Source organism: Lissotriton helveticus, chromosome 6 (genome assembly GCF_964261635.1).
Source record: "Lissotriton helveticus chromosome 6, aLisHel1.1, whole genome shotgun sequence".
Classification (NCBI taxonomy): domain Eukaryota; kingdom Metazoa; phylum Chordata; class Amphibia; order Caudata; family Salamandridae; genus Lissotriton; species Lissotriton helveticus.
In genome coordinates this window covers 1,325,950,718-1,325,964,991 of record NC_136067.1, presented here as the reverse complement: position 1 = coordinate 1,325,964,991, position 14,274 = coordinate 1,325,950,718, and positions in this window count along the sequence as shown.

Genomic DNA, 14,274 nt, shown 5'->3' with positions numbered 1-14,274 from the left:
CACTAACCCATGCATTCAGTGAGACACATTTAATCACTCACTCATACAGTCAGTCACGCACCTACTAAATCCTTCATCCAGACACTTATACATCCACTCATTCTTCAATATGTAAGACATATTTTAACTTTACAGAAACATACAGTCACTGGATGTTGTCATCAGTGATGTCATCAGTGATGTCATTTGAGATGTCATCAGTGATGTCATCAGTGATGTCACTGACCATGTCATGAATGATGTAATATGTGACATGATCAGCAGTGGATTGCGGGTGCGCGATATATAGTTAGTGCAACTAACTATATATGGAATTTCAATGGTTTTGTGTGAGTAAAATAAGGTTTTTTAAATGCTAATTCCTAACTATATATGGTCTATAACCTATGGTTTTTTCAGTGAATTTTCAAGGTTTTGTAAATGCTAATTCCTAACTATATATGGTCTATAACCTATGGTTTTTTCAGTGAATTTCATTGGTTTTTTAACAGCTAATATCTGTAGCTGTAAAATGTATTCTTCTTTAAATCCAAAAATATATTTTATATGTTTATTATTAACTTTTTTTTTAAATATTTTTTTTTCTTCGTTCCCGCTTCGCGAATCGGGAAGCTTCCCGTTAGCTGACCTTGATGCCGCGAAATAGACCACGAGCCGGTAAACGTTTCTTTACCGCAACTGCCGCGTTAGAAAACAACATCGTGACGCCCCCCGTCCGCATGACGTTTCGCGTTGTCGCGTGATACGTCATATGACGTGCTACGTTAGCGAACTCGTACGCTTACCGAGTCGCAAAGCACAGGTTTCTGGAAGCAAACCGGGAGGCCCTGCAAAGCGCGTAACATACACACAGCAGGTCATGTGACTTGGTAATAACACTTTTCATTGGTTCATTTCACTTTCGGTTTCCTAATGATGTAAGACTAGGTCATATGATCTAAAATGAACACTTTTCATTGGTTGAGAACTATTTTTTTTCCCAAATGGTGAAAATCCCTCCTTCTTTCCTCACTCTGACTTTCATCATTGTGAGAGAAAGACCCTTTGTTACCAGTGAGCAATGGCTTCTTTACTAGCTTCAGCTGGTGCTTCCCCACCACCTCCACCACATTCAAGGAAGAGTGGACCACCTGCTAAAGTTATAATTCAGCAAGAAGACGAAGAAGAGGAACAGGACGACCTAGATAATCTCCCTATTATGGCCAGAAGATCTGTTGTACCGGAAGTAACGGGACCAGAGGGCAGGGAGATGGTGCCAAATATACAAACGAGATTTCGTGAAGTAAAACAAGTCTGCCTACATTGCAGTGGATTCATTTGCTACGCAGAAAGTAGCATCACTCTGATCAACAGAGCTATTGACAATCATGCTCATGTTTGTCCGAAACTCCCCAAACAATAAATTCTTTTTTTTTGTTTTCTTGCTCCTGTTGAGCCCTTTACAATGAATCGTTTTCGTTGCCCCCTCTGAAAAAAAAACAAAAAAATTATAAAACTGTTCAGAAAAATTCAAAAAAAGTAAAAAAATGTTCAGAAAAATAATAAAAAAAATATAAAACAACAAAAACAATTTAAAAAAAAGTTCTTTTCAGAACTACCTCCCCGTTATTAAAAAATTGGTACAATATTTGCAACTGTGCCAACCTCTATTTCTCTTAGTTCGCTTCCCAGTTCGCTCCCCGGTACGCGAACCGGAAGCGAACCCAAAATTTTTTTTTTTTTAAAAAGAACAGTAAGTATAAGGGAAGGAAACAGACACTTATGTTAAAAGAAAGACAGCTATAAGGGAGTAAACTAGAGATACTATTACCCGTAATCCACTGCTGATGATGTCACATATTACATCATTCATGACATGCTCAGTGACATCATCAGCAGAGGATTGCGGGTAACAGTATCCCTAGTTTATTCCCTATAGCTGTGTTTCTTTTAACATAACTGTCTGTTTCCTTCCCTTATACTTACTGTTCTTTTTAAAAAAAATGTTTTAGATCAGTCAGAAACAGTGAAAGTAATGAAATATAAAAGACTACGTAGAATATGAGGACTGTATGCAACAACTTTGACACTTACAGAAGCCTCACCTTCTCCATGCCTCCTACACAGTTCTACATGTACATCATAAATGCAAACAGAACAGAATTAATTATACATGTTAAATGGTTTATTTTTGCTGTTCTCAGAATGTATCAAATTTCACTAAAACAGTGACTTGAAGGTATTCATCATATAACAGCGGGGAAAAAAAAACACAATCAAAATGATTGTGTTTAAAAAACCCATACAACATTAAAAATCAGAATTCAGAACTCCTTAAAGTTAACTTACTTTCCATGACGGCCAAGGATGTCCTATGAACAGCTTACACTCTGTTGTGCTGTTATTACTTTCAACCCGCCACTTTCTGAAAGAAAACCTCCATCGTTTTCAAAAACATGTTACATACAATAAATGACTTCTTGCTCTCTACCACAAGATTCCACAAGGCCAAATCTTGTCAGAGCCATGTATAACTCTTGGATTTCTTGTTAGCCAATCCCGTCTTTTCGCATTTCCACAACTTTCAGAATTAAAATGTTGAAGATCATTTACACAATCCTGGACTAGATTATCTTCCCCTTCTTCCTCAATCATGTTCTACATTTCCTATCACACTGATACTGCTTACTATGAAGCAGACTTACACTACCTTTATGACTAGTACAATTATTTAATTCTCTACATCACTTTCAATCACAAAGCAATGTAAAACAGTAGACAGCATTGCAGACTTACATTCCCTCTACTCCATGTTTTGATTGGCTGCTTCAATTAGCTTATAAAAAGAAACAGTTTTTCTGAACTCATTCAAAGTGCACGTATTTCTCCATAAAGTCCAGTGTTATGGTAAGAAGTTATGTCTCTGTACTACACTTATCCTCAAGGCCAAATCGTGTAGGAGCCATGAGAACTTCTTGAAATTCCTCAGAGCACATCCCGAGATTCTTTCCCTAAAATTTTGGTTTTAAAAACACCAGGTAAGAGTTTTTAAGGTCAAACGGCAATTTTTTTTTGAAAATTAAAACAGAATCATTGCAGAATGACCAGCCATTTCTACACTTTAAATAAGCTGTATAATGTCCTGATGTTATTGAAGGACCATCATGATATATAATTGCTACAGTTACAAAAGTCCTTCCTGATATTGACAACTGTGAAGCCACAAAATTTTTAATTAAAGTTGTCAATTTTGTTCCATCAGGCCTACATCGTTGGAACATTAAAATGACATACTGGCCATATGTTCGTATAAATAATGTGGACATCATTTCAGATTTACATTGGCTACACTCCATGTTGTGATCAGCTGCTTTTACTAGCTTATTAAAAGAGACTGATTTACTGTCTGGCAAAGTTAAATATATAAATCTTTCTGAGTCTACACTAGTAGTACTTGATACCCTACAGTTCTCGCAGTCATGCTGCCATTGATAAGAAAGCCCAAACAGGTGATCTACATCTACACCTTCATCATGCAATACATCAAGCATGTACATTAAAAACTCCTGACAATCTTGCTGACTATTTTGAGAGAATTGTGTTTGGCCTGAACATCTGTCTAACAGATTTCGAATTTCAGACACACTTTCTATGTTTGTTCTATCAGTGCTACATTTCTCTAACACAGAATTTAACAAACTGCAAAATCTTTGATCAGAATTGACCACAATCTCTTCTTTTACATTTTCTAGAGAAAACAAAACATTAACTACTACATTAGCATAGCAGTTGACACCAGAACTGTTTTCAAATTGAAAACCAACAACATCTTCAACAGAATCCTTTTTGTTTCTGCTTGTAATTTCAGGTTCATCGACTTTTCGTCTTTTTGCTACAACCTCCCCAGTATTGGTCACATTTCTTCGTTTCCGGCCTACCACACGTTTCTCAAACAAAGGATACTGAGGCAAATGTGGCGCATACTCTCTTCTCAACCTATTGTATTCCTTAACACAATCTAGATCCGCACAAATGTTTGTGACATCACACTCAATCAAGTACAATCCCGATAAAGTCCTAACTCGTGACAATGCCACATATGCCATACCCTCCTTGAACACAGAACTGCCAATATTCACCAATGCACAGTCTACACTTAAACCTTGCGATTTATGAATTGTCACCGCATATGCCAAGCAAACAGGAAACTGCTTACGACGAACATATAAGTCTTTTACAAGCAAAAATCTAGCAGAACAACGAGCAATTAGCTGTACTTCCTCAATGCCATCAAATTTAATTTTTAAAAATTCAATTCCATCTCTATTTCTGTATTTCACAAAATCAACAACATTACCCATTGATCCATTTACCAGACCTCTTTCAACATGTAAATTCCTTCTTAAAATTATACGGCAGTTCAAGCACACATTCAGAGTCTTTTCAAAACCCGCAGTTTTAGATATACTCTTCTCTAATGAATCCAATTTTGTTTTCAGATTCTCAGACAAAATAATTGTTGATCCCATATGCTCTACTCTGTCAATAGCTTCCAATTTTACAATCTCTTGCTTTTCTAAATGCAACATTTTGTTGTTGAATTTGGCACATTCTGCAAGAGTTGGCATCAAACATATTCCAGATTTTTTCTCAGTAACTTTCTGAAAAATATTCTCAGGCACAACATCTTCGTCTGGATATAAATTTGTCAGTAATCGTGCATGTAAAGCTTCTTTCCCATGCTCGGTCACTTTTCCAATTCTAACATCTTGTAGAATAGTCTTGTAAACTTCATCCTTTGCCTGACGCATATTTTCATGCAGTTCAGCATAATTGAAGTTTAACCATATATTGACGTTGCCAATACTCCCTAAGCACTTCCTGGTATCTTCATGCGTGAGCATTTTGAACACAGGTTGCCCTTTCACTGGTGTCAGCTGCAGAAGATCTCCGAAAACAATGATGTGTTTGCCACCAAATAACACATCATACTCTGTTTTGAGAACTTCTTGCATTCTCAAATGCACAAAGGCAAGCATGACATTGGAAACCATGCTTACTTCGTCAATGATAAGAAGTTTCATTTTCCTCAAGACTCTTGAAAATTCAAAACAAGCATCTCCAGATAGCTTGTGATATTCTAATTTGTTGTCATGCTCCACTGGCAGCATCAGTAAACGATGTAAAGTAATCCCTTTAATGTTATGTGCTGCCAGTCCAGTTGGAGCGGTGACAACACAAGACAGCGATGACTCTGTCCTTTCCTGCAAATAACATGAAATTGCTTTAATAAGGAAACTTTTTCCAGTTCCCGCTTCTCCACTCACGTACAGTCGGACAGGCTTCAACGACGTACATGAGCACTCTTTCTTGTCATGACTTAATCCATGATCAATTTGCATGGTAAGTTCGTCATATATTTTCCTCTGCTCAACGTTGAGTTGTCTTTCCAACTCTTCTAAGTTAACCGCATCCTCCTGAGCATGTGCCATGGCTCTTTCCACTTCATTCATAGCAGTGGCAGCTTCATTTTCGATAAGAGGTCCTCCTAGTGGATCCTGACTCAATGAAGCAGAACTCTGACTGTCCTGAGAACTGTCTCTGGCAATCTCGGCTGCAATCGTTGCTTCCTGCTCAATTTCCACATTCAACATTTCTACATATTTGGGAAAAGCAGGACATTCTATGGTCTCCTTGGCAGCATTGAATGAGTCTTCGTAACAAAGGAAATCTCCAAGCAGTTCCTCTTCTGCACGCCAAGGCTTAAAAAGTTGCAAAAGTGCTAAATAGAAAAACTCCTTTTTTTCAGGAGATTCGCCACTCAATTTTCGATGGTTTATCAAGTGGCATTTTCTTTGCTTGACCAGACATCCCTCACTTCCTATTACAGCATACACTCCTTTCTCAGTATCTTCTTTGATGTTCCTCTTGAATATGTAATTTTGCAGAACCTCATACAGACAAACATTCTCGAGGTGACTGCTTCGATTTGGATAATATGTATCCAACATGTTGCTCTTCAAAATGTCGGTACTGTTTGGCTCCTTTTCCGCCAAATACTCAATTTCCCGCACAGGTTTCAGAACTCGATTACGCGTTGCAGCAAGACCAACACTCGCCCAAACGATACTCCTGGACTTGGCATAGAGACTTGCTGAAGACAACCGGTCAGAACATTCGTAAGCTCCGATTTCTCGATGCGACAACATCTTCAGACTGAAACTGTACAACTTCTTGCTGAGGCTCTTTTCATGGGAAATGTCCTCCCACATATCCTTCAATTCTGTCTTCTCTTTTTTGGTGATGTAAGATGTCACATACCGAGCCACAGCCATACAGTTATCAGCCACAAACTGTATATCCATGTTAGCATTCCACATGGACAAAATCACCGGGTTGTAGTCGTTAATGTACTTAGACTCTTCGTTCCTCTTCAAATTGTATGTGTTTTTAGGTGATTTCTTCATCACATTATGTCGCAGCGAAGACATCAAACTGTTCACTCTTCCTTTAGAAATCACCGAACGTGGAAAGCCGAAACGACATTTGGTGTAGAACTTGTCTTTGTTCCGGAATTTACGACGACAGTACTTTCCACATCGATGGCTTTGGAAACGTAGAACTTTTTCTCGTAGGCTTTTTTTCTCCTTTGCGTTTGGAACAGCACACGTAGAATACTGTTCTATGAAACTCATCACTGAGTCTTCTGCATCCGTTCCAAATTTAGGTGCATCCTTGATCCACAGCAACATATGTATATGAGGAGCACCTCTTGCTTGGTACTCCTTCCTCCAGAAGAAATCCAACACCTCTCCAAGAGGTGGATTCTTCTTATTCATGATGAAAGACATCATACCTTCAAATCTATGATTGAAGTACCTACATACATTGACTGGATCCAAAGAGCACAGTTCTCCGGGTGTCTTGAATTCGATGTTTTCTACGTTAGCATTTGCCTCTTGTAGAAATTCAAGTAAGTCTTCCCAGCCATACTCAGCACAGCTCAAAGTGAGGAACCATGTGGGAGTTCCTAAGTTCCTTAGTATACATTTTAAATCACCATGACGACGGTACCAGTACTCATTAGTACCACGCTGACACGCCATGAGATTAATCAGGTGAGAATCCAAAATACTGTCTTGGACATTGACTTTATCCATAAAGTCACTTGCTGAGATGTTTTGCATGTGTATACCACTTTTCAAGATGTGGTTCACTGCATATGACAGTCCAGACAGATCGCTTTCAAACAGGAGATGAAACAAATAAGGAATGCATTGTCGAAACCTAGGATCTCCTGCATACAATCGCAAAGTCCGGTATTCAGAAGCAGGAATTTGATGAGGTCGCTCATCATATCTTCCTCCCAGACCTGTTGGAAAAAGCTGTGGGAAACACCGAGCTTCCAAACTTTCCTCCCAAACACTAATGGGACTCCCTTTCGCTTGTTTCATTTGAAACAACTCAATAGCATTCCCCATGACTTCCTTGGAATGCAAAGGATGAACACTATAATGTTCATATATTTCTTCACTAGTACAGGGTTCTACTTTCTCAATTTGACCAGCACACAAATCGTTATCCTCTTCCTCACTTACTTCCTCTTCTGCAACATATACATTTTTATAGTACTTATTATATTTTTTCAAATACAATGTTGCCCTTTTGACTTTCCTAACATCTACTAAATCTTGCCATATTTTCTTATTCTTTGTCGGAACCCCATTAACTAAGATAACAAGAGGTTCCTCTTCCACTTTTTCTACTCCAATTGTGTTAATGTTTTTCTTCAAATCTAGAGGCAAATAAACAACTCTTCCCTTTAATCCTCTCTGTAAATCTGATGGAGGCAATTTCCCTGTCTTTGGCTCCATTCTTACAATAGCCTGAAAGGGATGGATACTTTGAATCAAAATAGATTCATAAGTATTTAAATCCTTCAATTCAGAAGGAATCTCAACCAATTCCAGATTATTATGAACTGCTCTAGCAGGCATCTGGTTTTGATTTAATTTGTTACAACAATAAGTACACACACGTTGATCCAATCCCAAATCAAAACAATTTTCTACCATCAAGTATGTTGTAAAATCCTTCCATTCACTATTATTTTCCCTTTCACTTTTTCCATATAAATCCACTAACTTAGTCTGATTCTTATAATAAGTGCGTCGACAACACACACAAGTGAAATTTGGCCTCTCACTTGATTTCACCTCAAACGTCGCAATTTCCCTCTGGAAATTATCTGTACTGGAAACCTGTACACTATCTTCCACATTACTCTCTTCTTCTTGGTCAATTTCAACATTCTCCTCTTTACTTCCAAAGTAACAAAACTCAATTTCTTCACATATATTCTTCACATCTATTTCAGAACCATGCAAAAGAGCAGCGCATAATTGTTTAAGCATAATTGCTGGACTCTTAGCATAATACAACATTCTAACTAATTTCCTCACTTTATTATGATGCACTGCTAGCATCCTGAAATGATGAAAAACACTCTGGCATACTCTCCTGGAAAGACAAGCCAGTGAATGACCATGCAAACCTATCACTTCTCTCACTCTGCAAGGATCTAATTCTTGCAACAACTTCATTTTCTGCTTCAAACTGTTCTTACTAAATGACCGTATAAAATCACAAAGCAAGTTGATGGAATCCTGTCGTACACTGCAAATACTACTACACTTCCAGGTGTACACAGGACCCTTAGGACGTCTCCCTAAAACCTCATTACCTAACACCTCTTCTATCTCTGTTGTCACAAGTTTTTCTTTTTCAACTGGACAACCATCTTTCACTTCATAAGCTCGACCACTGGTGTCAACTGCATGCACCAAATCATTATCCTGGAAATAACTCTCCTCATTAAAAAATGCCTCAGAGCTTGAACTATGCATCCATTCTCCAGAAAAAACTTCACAAAAATTACTACGATTAACTATTCTCTTCCATCTACTATTTCTTTTGAAATCATAAATTACCTTGTTTAGCTTCCGAATTCTATTGATTGTCAAAATAAATAACTTACGTTTAATTTCAAATGCCTGATCAATAACTTTCTCAACAATTTTTTTTCTCTTATAAAAAACCACTTTCTGCTGACCTTTCTTAATATTTTTTAACAAATTCCCAATTATCCTGTTGCGGAACATTCGTTTACGAATATCCCTAAACTCTTGTTTCCTTCTACTTTCATGCATAGAGTTATCTCTTACTCTAGCAGTAACATTTCTCATTGGCCTTTCCTTACCATTTGATTTCTGTCTCCTTTTCTGGACTGAAACATTTTCTGTAGTAATATTTTTTTTACTACACATATTTCTTATGACTGTTTTTCGACTCTTACCCGGTGCTTTCTTGGTGACATGACAAATCTTTTTGTTAGAGGACTGCTGCATTCTTCCATGGTCCTGCTGTCTTTGACGTTTTGCAGCCTTTCTTACTCTTTCTTTGCTAGGCATCCTAAAATCTTGAAATAATCTGCAGTTGAATCTGTGGTAAAATATAATAAAAAATGTTATTAACCACTATTACCCAACAGTAAATTAATAACAGTCATCAAAAACTTAACACACTACTTAAGTATATAATATACTGAAGCCTATCTCCAATTTTTCACTGAACAGGACTCATCTCTTCTTAACCTTGGATAAACCTCACCTACTCTGTGTCCCCTGCACATAATTAAATGTAAAGGGGCAGATTTATATTAACTAGCACATCCCCAGGGATGCACCAGTTAACGTGCACCGCTGCTCTGCCACCCACGGTGTGCCGCATTTACAATCAGATAGGACAAAGCTACATCAAAACCCTGCGCCTGCTTGAAGCAGGCATAGATCTTGACGCAGGTAGGCTGAAAGCTAAAGCAACAACTAAGTATCGTGTGCAGAAGTTACAAAAAAGGAAAAATGGCGTTTAAACCAGTAATGAGCCCATGCTAACGTAACACAGTGTAAAAATATCCAGGATCTACATCAGTTTGGGGTTCACGAACCTGGCAGGTACAAGGCACTGAGGCTTTCCACCGTGCATGTCTCATCCCAAATCATATGTTGTTTGTGAATGAAACAATTTCCCAGACCAAATGCTTTGGATTGGCTACTTCTAAAAAATTAAACACCCCTACTATCCCGGAGTTAGAGGAATATGATGGTTGGAGTAATTTTACTCGTTGTCCATTAAAGATTTACAGGCCCTACTCCGTAATTCTTCCTTTAACATTTCCAGTATAAATCCAAAAGGTTCACTGCTTTGGCAACGTGCCTTATCCACGGTTTAATAACGCTGCCTTTTGCTTTATATAAGTTTTCAAATTGTATGAAATATATACCAATAGGTCGTTATTAACCTTTAGGTAGTGGTTTTCTTCATGAGGTCTGGTCGCTTCCATACACATACAGATTTTCAAAGATGATCAAGACCTTTATCTGAATGGAGAGGAATGCACTGAGACGCCAGATCATTCACTAATGTGTAGGCACATACAGTTACACGGTTCATGCAACAAACACCGACCAAATATGGCTTGCGTGTTGCAAGGCACGCCAGTTCCTGCTATCATCCCCACGTTCAAGTTCTTGGAAAATGGTAGTTATTTGATGCTCAATAATGAAGATTGTTCTGGGTTAATTAAAAGTATTCATTTTATCGTAACAGTAAATGAACGGGTTATTTGCTGCAGAAATGTTCTATTTCCTCCCACACATGAACATAGGGAGTTTTCAATCTGGCCACAAATACCAACCTTGGGAGCACATTTCAACAGCATGGCAAGAATAAGAGCTCTGTTGTCTCAGAGAGAGGTGGCCTTGAGTTCGGCCCGTGAAACTTTCGTGCTTCACATAGCGAACACCCGTACAGAGGTGCAGACCCTTTTAAATACAGATTCGACTTTGCATTTCAGCAAGATTACCCATTCATTTCCATGCAGCAGGAGGCCCATAGGAATGAAGGTGCAATTTGCGATTAGCAATTACCTCATCGCAAATTACGAATTTTTCCGACGGTGCAGGGGTGTCTCAAGAACACCCTGCTGCACCCCTGAAAAAAAAATTTGGGGTCATATGGCGCACATAAATTTTGAAAACATTCCTTTACCTCAAAAACGATTTTCAACTCATAATTTGAAAACACTGCACATGGGGAAATGACTTAAAATGTCCTTAAGACACATAAAAGCATTTTTTGATTGCCTTTGCAGCATGTTTCAGTCACCTTTAACATGCCTATGTAACGGAAACATTCAAAATCTAAATTTGCCATGCACAGGTGGGAGCATATTTACAAGCAATTTGCTCCACAGACAAACTTCTTACATTGAAATGGGAAAAATAACATCAGAGACTCTCAATTACCTTATAAAGAAGCAGACACCATTATGTCCTTCTCATCAATATTAAAACCATTGCTTTTTCTCAAAAACGATTTACAAGTCATAATTTGAAAACACTCCACAGCTCCTATGCACATAAAAGCCCTGTCAGTACTAATACTTCACATGTTCTCCAATTACAATTTCTCAAAGAAACAAAATCTATTTCTGAAACACTTGAGACAAAGCAACATTTGAAAAACACAACTTTCTTCATAATTTTCTCCTTAAAGCACACTATTTTCTATCTAAATTAAAGACATTTTTTCTCACCTTAGCAAATACTTTGAGTTTCAAAACAGTCTCAGAAACACACCAATTTGTCTTCAGCAGAGCAAAAGGTATGCACTCCAGAGTCTGCAGCTATCAAAAGCACAGAAATGCTGTAATTCCTCACACAGATCTCTCATGTCACCCAATCAAAACTCTTCCCTCACTTTTTTTCAAAGCAAAACCCTTCCCCCCTCTGCCCCCTCTCTGCTTTTTCTGCATAGCAACCACCTCTTGCAAGACCTCTCACACAACAATGTTGCAATTGAACTCTGAACTCTCAGTGCACCTGCATATCCAAAGCATTCTTTCATTTAATGATTTTTTCTTCGCCACTCAAAATACATCTTTCAACGAACTCATCCATGCACACTAACTTTCTGTTTTCAGCAATCAAAATCCACCAATCACTCTTACTGCTTCATTAACACAGAAACTCCTCAGTTTTTTTCATTTTACACTCTCATTTTTTCAACTGCCATTTCATTGCCACACTTCATCTGACTGCAGGAGAACCTTCTCTCGCCATGTTTTCTGTCTGGATTGTTGGACATAGCTACATCTATTGGGCTCAAAGGTACGCTGAAAACAGGAATTTACCTAACCTCAATTTACAAGATGTGGAAATTAAGTGGTTTGGCCACAGAGGATTAAAATGTCACCAATTGATACCATTGGTGAAAACCTTTATGCATTTGCCAAAACCTGACCTGTTAATTGTGCACTGTGGAGGTAATGATTTGGGCACTTTGACTGGGGTAGGTCTGGAAATGCTTTTAAAGGACACCTTTGAGCAATTGATGGCACTTTTTCCTCAGACTGCCTTGGTATATTCAAATATATGCCAAAGACAGAAATGGAGGTGGTCGAACCAATTTTGTCCACAAATTGAGAAATCGAGGAAGCATGTAAACAAATCTGTTTCAGCTTACATGAGAGACCATGGAATGGGCTCCCTGTACAACAATAACTTGCGTTACTACATGCAAGATATCTACAGAGCAGATGGAGTTCACTTCTCAGATGAGGGCAACAGAGTTTTCACTCTGAATTTAAGACTGTGCATTGGTACCTACTTATAAGTACCTAAATGTACCATAAACCCAAAAGCTCTTCTCAGAGCTACCCTACATCTGATCACTCACAATTATTATTTTACTCTAACTTTTTTCACTAATTTTCAAGAAAGTACGCTCCCCAGACCGCTTCCCGGTTCGCGAACCGGGCGCACTCCACGCAAAAAAACTAAAAAAACTGTATATTTTTTTTTTGCCCTGCGAGACCCTTTCAAAGCCTCCACATCAAACCTAGGGGGTCAGGGAGGATCTACTATGCCCCCTTATGGTCATTTGCCCCTTCGCTTTGGCCTCCTCTTGTCTCTCGATCCTACCGAGAGACAAGATGGCGGCCGCTACGGACTGTTTGGAATGTTTACAGACGCCGAAAAACCAATCAGCTTCGCAAACCTCCGTAACGCGAAAAGTACGAGAAGCGGAGCGCTGTTACAGATATATATCTTTTTTTGAACGTTAATTTCTCAAAATCCACTAGAGCACATATATTGAGACCTAGCAAAGGCACATCGGGCTACCAGTCCCTACAATTTTGCCAAGTTTCGTGCAAATCCATTCAGCCGTTCGATTATTATTATTATTATTTTTTTTGCCCCGCGGTGCCCTTTTAAAACCTCCACATCAAACGTAGGGGGTCACCGACGATCTACTATTCCCCCTTATGGTCATTTGCCCCTTCGCTTTGGCCTCCTCTTGTCTCTTGATCCTACCGAGAGACAAGATGGCGGCCGCTACGGACTGTTTGGAATGTTTACAGACGCCGGAGAGCCAATCAGCTTCGCTTCGCAAAGCTCCGTAACGCGAAAAGTACGCGAAGCGGTGCGCTGTTACAGATATATATCTTTTTTTGAACGTTAATTTCTCAAAATCCACTGGAGCACATATATTGAGATCTAGCAAAGGCACATCGGGCTACCAGTCCCTACAATTTTGCCAACTTTCGTGCAAATCCATTCAGCTGTTCGATTATTATTATTTTTATTTTTTTTTGCCCCGCGGGGCCCTTTTAAAACCTCCACATCAAACCTAGGGGGTGAGCGACAATGTACTATGCCCCCTTATGGTCATTTGCCCCTTCGCTTCGGCCTCCTCTTGTCTCTCGATCCTACCGAGAGAAAAGATGGCGGCCGCTACGGACTGTTTGGAATGTTGACAGACGCCGGAGAACCAATCAGCTTCGCTTCACAAAGCTCCGTTGCGCGAAAATTCCGCGAACCAGAGCGCTGCCCGGTCCGCTGTTACAGATATATATATTTTTTTAAACGTTAATTTCTCAAAATCCACTGGAGCACATATATTGAGACCTACAAAAGGCACATCGGGCTACCAGTCCCTACAATTTTGCCAAGTTTCGTGCAAATCCATTCAGCCGTTCGGGCTAAAAGTGAGGCCAACCGCCCTATGGAAAACTCAATGTTAAAAACACGTTTTGGGACCCCCCTTTTTTCTCGGCCCCCCCTTGACGAACCCCCCCAAAATTTTCAGGGGCTGCTCAGAAACAAAATGTGCCATTTTGCTGAAAATTTCAACCAATTCCGTCCACAACCGCCAAAGTTATTAGACATAGAA